Genomic DNA, 6,417 nt, shown 5'->3' with positions numbered 1-6,417 from the left:
GAGAGATGAGACGATTGCGAAGAGAGAAGTGATAGTTTATTCTGAGGCAGGAGATCGCTGACAGGAGAGAACCGAGAGAGAGAGACAAAGACGAAGCAGAAGAAGAGAGAGAGAGGAGAGAGAGAGACAGAGAGAGGGTGTGAGTTAGTTCTGTACGTTGGGACATGTAAATTAGAACAGTGTTGAAGCTAATAGGAAATCACACTTCCTGTCGGCCACGTGTTTAAAGCTTACGTGCGATTGCGTACATATAACCTGTTACTCTGAGTGATGCTTACAGTTAGTAACGAGCGATTACCTATTGTTCAAATCAACAACTCAAATTGTATTTGTGTCACATCAATGCGCCGAATACAACAAGTGAAATGCTTAGTTTACTTAACCTAAAACCCACATGCTGGTAAAGACGTTATAGAAGTTAAGTAAAAAAATACATAAAATAAGTGTTTAAGTAAAAAAATTGATAAGTGTAGAAAATAAACTAAGGATAGAACAGATATTGAATAGTAACAAATAATATACAGCAGCAGGTAAAATAACAGTGTGGAGGCTATATACAGGCGCGGGTACCGGCTACAGAGTCCAATTGCGAGCTACTAGACAGGGGGTTACGGACAGAGTCAAATGTGGACGGCTACTACTACAGTGGGTACCGTACAGATGCTCAATGTGGAGCGCTATATACAGGGGTACCCGCGTACAGAGCAATGTGCGGGGGGGACTGGCAATCAACCTCTTCTAAGAGAGAGAGTCTACCCTACAACATAGACATTTAGATTCTCCAATCAGAGAAATGCATTTCTGTACTGTTACTGTATCTAGTTGCTATATTATCCTGGACAGAGTAGAGTCACCAATTCATTGATTAATTGATAGAGTCATCAATGGTAAAGGAAAGTGGACGTGGGAGAATGATGTGTGTTTACCAGGGTTTGGGTCAATTTGAATCGAAGGCAGTCAATTCAGGAAGTTAACTAAAATTCCAATTAAATAATTAAAACAGGGCATCTATTTTCAATGACTTCTCAATTAGCTGAAAAAGGAGAAGCTATTTAACTATGTCAACATATCACTTCCTGAATTGATTGACTTCAATTTGAATTGTCCCCAACCCTGTGGGTTACTATTTGAGTATCCTGTCAGGCCGATATCAAGCTAGTTAGATCTCCTATCTTATCCGTCTTTCTTCTCTTCATGCACCGCCTGGTGTTGCTCCTCTTATCATTCTCTCTTATCTTCTCTTCATGCACCGCCTGGTGTTGCTCCTCTTATCATTCTCTCTTCTCTTCATGCACCGCCTGGTGTTGCTCCTCTTATCATTCTCTCTTCTCTTCTCTTCATGCACCGCCTGGTGTTGCTCCTCTTATCATTCTCTCTTCTCTTCTCTTCATGCACCGCCTGGTGTTGCTCCTGTTATCATTCTCTCTTATCTTCTCTGCATGCACCGCCTGGTATTGCTCCTCTTCCCATTTTACAGAGCTGTGTCTCTAGCTCTCCCTGTTGAATTCTGTTATTAGTAAAAAAAAAAGTGCTAGGTGCCAAGCCCTTGTCTGGGGGTGTTCTCCAAGTAGTAAATATAGTGTGTGACTGGAATAGCACACTGTTCCCTGTATAGTGCACTACTTTTGAGGGTACTAAGGTACCATTGCTGACAAATGTATGGTGTGCTTTTTAAAGTTGCTGTTGCCACCGCTTTCTGTCTTTCTGTGTGTCTTTAATTTAACAGCAATATTCGAAGGGACTGTTATCCCAGTACACTGATATTATGGGTTGAAATTGGCTTTTGTTTTGTTTCTAGTAGCTTTTTTGTTGCTGGAAATGGTGACTTCATCAAACATTGTGAAAATGCTTATCATAACCAAAGAGGGATCGGGATGCAAGAGTGTGTGTGTGTGTGTGTGTGTGTGTGTGTGTGTGTGTGTGTGTGTGTGTGTGCTGTCTCTTATACACATCTAGATGTGTATAAGAGACAGGCTGTGGGTATTGCGGGTGGCTGTGGGTATAGCGGGTGGGTGTGGGGATAGCGGGAGGGAGTGGGAATAGAAGGAGGGAGTGGGAAAAGCGGGTGGGTGTGGGTATAGCGGGTGGGTGTGGGTATAGCGGGTGGCTGTGGGTATAGCGGGTGGGTGTGGGTATAGCGGGTGGCTGTGGGTATAGCGGGTGGGTGTGGGTATTGCGAGTGGCTGTGGGTATAGCGGGTGGCTGTGGGTATAGCGGGTGGGTGTGGGTATTGCGGGTGGCTGTGGGTATAGCGGGTGGCTGTGGGTATAGCGGGTGGGTGGGGGGATAGCGGGTGGGTGGGGGGATTGCGAGTGGGGGGGGGTCTTGCGGGTGGGTGTGGGTTTTGCGGGTGGCTGTGGGTATTGCGGGTGGCTGTGGGTATTGCGAGTGGGAGAGGATATTACGGGTGGGTGAGGGTATTACGGGAGGAGGTGGGTATTGCGGGTGGCTGTGGGTATAGCGAGTGGGTGTGGGTGTTGCGAGTGCCTGTGGGTATTGCGGGTTTTGCGGGTGGCTGTGGGTATTGCAGGGGGTTGTGGGTATTGCGGGTGGGTGGGTAAACAAACAGCTGACCAGTGCATCACTAGTATACATGTTTTCTGTGTTGTTGTTTTTTTGACATTGTTTATTGGGATTTTATATATTTCAAAGTGGACCAGAATAGATCCTACATTTGTGATGAGATACATTGGAATGAAATGTGCAGATGTTTTTTTGGGACGTTTTTTCATTCACCGTTTCCATGTCAACGTTAGATCAACCTTCTCATACGGATCTTTACTAACCAGCATGTTCTTTTCCTCTGGTCCCCTTCCTCTGTAGCTCCTTCCAGAGCTGGCTAACCCAGATGACTTGTTGTCTTACCTGGATCCTCCAGACCTCCCGAGCAGTAGCAACGATGACCTTCTCTCGCTCTTCGAAAACAACTGACTCTGATTCTAGATCAGTTCATAAAAAACAAAAACATTTATAGGACTGCCTGGAGTTGGACCTATAACCTCTGACCTGAGACCTGCTCCAGTACTTGACAAACACAAAGATGCACTCCCTTTCTCCTCTTCCTCTTGTACAGTTTGCATTGATTCTCCAGCAGACTGACTGACTGACAGACAGACTGACTGGCTGACAGACTGACTGAACAATGTTTTAAAACTCAAAAAAGACAGAGCAGGACAGGGTATGGCAGTGAGTGACGCCAGCCTCCCTGCTTGTCTGCCTCCCGCTGCAGCCCCTCATGTGACCATCGATTATACCAGCTATCTGATATTCAGTTCATTTTGTATGCCACCAGTGTCTGTGTTCACATTTAGGAAAGTGTTGATGCGTTTTTTTTATTCATATTTTGTTTCCTTTTTAAAGAGAGAAAAAAAAAAGGAATTCATTAAATATATAAGGGAGAAAAAAAATATTGAAAAACAACATGTCCTGCACTATCTGGCCAGTGTGTGTAATATCCTCGTTATTATTTCACCTTATAAGGCCGTCTCAGCTTCCTGTTGTTCCAAACGTTGTCACAGTTACTGTTCCCTGGTTACTGGTTACTACGTATCACTGTTTGTCTGTTTGTCTGTCTGCCACTGCACATCATGTGAAAGCACAAGATATAACAACACATACATCTCAAAGGGAACAACAAAACACATTTAAAGTGAAATAGCTTTTTCTAACACTATTACCAAAACGTTTCTGAGAAATTTGAGATTTTTTGGAATGTTCAACAGCTCCCACTTTAGTTTCAACAACAACAACAACAAAAAAAAAAAAAACGACGTTTTGTGTCAAGTTGTTGGGAGAGGTGGAAGAAATCTTTTCTTTTGAAAAAAAAAAAAAGAGCGATGGAGGAAACCAAGTGGAGGGAGAAGGCGGCGCCACCGGGGGGGGGGGGGGGACTGGCAATCAACCTCTTCTAAGAGAGAGATCTACCCTACAACATAGACATTAGATTCTCCAATCAGAGAAAATGCATTTCTGTACTGTTACTGTATCTAGTTGCTATATTATCCTGGACAGAGTAGAGTCACCAATTCATTGATTAATTGATAGAGTCATCAATGTAAAGGAAAGTGGACGTGGGAGAATGATGTGTGTTTACCAGGGTTTGGGTCAATTTGAATCGAAGCAAGTCAATTCAGGAAGTTAACTAAAATTCCAATAAAATAATTAAAACAGGGCATCTATTTCAATGACTTCTCAATTAGCTGAAAAGGAGAAGCTATTTAACTATGTCAACATATCACTTCCTGAATTGATTGACTTCAATTGAATTGTCCCCAACCCTGTGGGTTACTATTTGAGTATCCTGTCAGGCCGAATTCAAGCTAGTTAGATCTCCTATTTATCCGTCTTTCTTCTCTCATCACCGCACTGGTGTGCTCCTCTATCATTCCTCTTATCTTCTCTTCATGCACCGCCTGGTGTTGCTCCTCTTATCATTCTCTCTTCTCTCATGCACCGCCTGGTGTTTGCTCCTCTTATCATTCTCTCTTCTCTTCTCTTCATGCACCGCCTTGGTGTTGCTCCTCTTATCATTCTCTCTTCTCTTCTCTCATGCACCGCCTGGTGTTTCCTGTTATCATTCTTCTCTTATCTTCTCTGCATGCACCGCCTGGTATTGCTCCTCTTCCCATTTTACAGGAGCTGTGTCTCTAGCTCTCCCTGTTTGAATTCTGTTATTAGTAAAAAAAAAGTGCTAGGTGCCAAGCCGCCTGTCTGGGGGTGTTCTCCAAGTAGTAAATATAGGTGTGTGACTGGAATAGCACACTGTTCCCTGTATAGTGCACTACTTTTGAGGGTACTAAGGTACCATTGCTGACAAATGTATGGTGTGCTTTTTAAAGTTGCTGTTGCCACCGCTTCTCGTCTTTCTGTGTGTCTTTAATTTAACATAGAATATTCGAAGGGACTGTATCCCAGTACACTGATTATGGGTGAAATTGGCTTTTGTTTTGTTTCTAGTAGCTTTTTTGTTGCTGGAAATGGTGACTTCATCAAACATTGTGAAAATGCTTATCATAACCAAAGAGGGATCGGGATGCAAGAGTGTGTGGTGTGTGTGTGTGTGTGTGTGTGTGTGTGTGTGTGTGTGTGTGTGTGTGTGTGTGGGTGTGTGTGTTGTGTGTGTGTGTGTGTGTGTGTTGTGTGTGTGTGGTGTTGTGTGTGTGTGTGTGGTGTGTGTGTGGTGTGTGTGTGTGTGCTGGTAGTAATCTTCATTTCAAAGATATGAGGAAAACTAGCCGGATCACCCGTCAGTCACCACTGTTGAAGTTGTCCGTCTGCTGAAAGTATGCCACATTTGTTTTCAAGTTCACTTTATGACAAGAGTGCTGTTGAGTATGCAAATGTATTAATTTTTGAAGAAAATATTGTAAATATAATTTGTGAATATTTTTGTATCATCTTGATCATTCTTTGTCCTTTTACATAATTAGTCAAAGTCCAACTTATCTCATCCTCCCAAAACAAACCCACACGAACTGTGGTGGAGTCTCAAATACACCCTATTCCCTATATAGTAGTGTTGCCATGGTGCCAGTATCGCGATTCTACGATACCAGATTTTCCTTTAAAACCTACTTTTGTAAAATATGTGTTACAAGCTTGGAAAATAAGCACATGTGACTCTGTAACAAGACGTTTTCCATCATAGGACTGGTTTCGTCAAGACATCGAGTCTCCTTCATGTTTTGTTTCCCTTTGCTTCCTAGTATCCGACACTGGTATCATAACAAACTACCATATACTGTAAACTGCAATACTTTTGACCAGGGCCCATAGGGAAACTCATAGAGCTCTGGTCAAAAGTAAGGCACGACATAGGGAATACAGACTGTCTTCTTCTCTCTCTCTCATAGGTGAACCTATCCCCTCCAAATGTCTCATTGTCAGGCTATATACTGCAGATTCCTCTCTCTCCTCTCTCTTCTCTCTCTCTCTTGTGGTTCCATCCACTTTAACAGATCTCTCTGTGTGGTCCATCCACTTTAACAGATATCTCTGTGTGGGGTCCATCCACTTTAACAGATCTCTCTGGTGCGTCCATCCACTTTAACAGATATCTCTGTGTGGTCCTCCACTTTAACAGATCTCTCTGTGTGGTCCTCCACTTTAACAGATCTCTCTGTGTGGTCCATCCACTTTAACAGATCTCTCTGTGTGGTCCATCCACTTTAACAGATCTCTCTGTGTGGTCCATCCACTTTAACAGATCTCTCTGTGTGGTGGTCCATCCACTTTAACAGATCTCTCTGTGTGGTCCATCCACTTTAACAGATCTCTCTGTGTGGTGGTCCATCCACTTTAACAGATCTCTCTGTGTGGTCCGATCCACTTTAACAGATCTCTCTGTTCGTGTCCATCCACTTTAACAGATCTCTCTGTGTGTCCATCCACTTTAACAGATATCTCTCTTGGGTCCTC

Source organism: Salvelinus sp. IW2-2015, unplaced genomic scaffold (genome assembly GCF_002910315.2).
Source record: "Salvelinus sp. IW2-2015 unplaced genomic scaffold, ASM291031v2 Un_scaffold2267, whole genome shotgun sequence".
Classification (NCBI taxonomy): Eukaryota; Metazoa; Chordata; class Actinopteri; order Salmoniformes; family Salmonidae; genus Salvelinus; species Salvelinus sp. IW2-2015.
Note: the sequence above shows the minus strand (reverse complement) of the source record.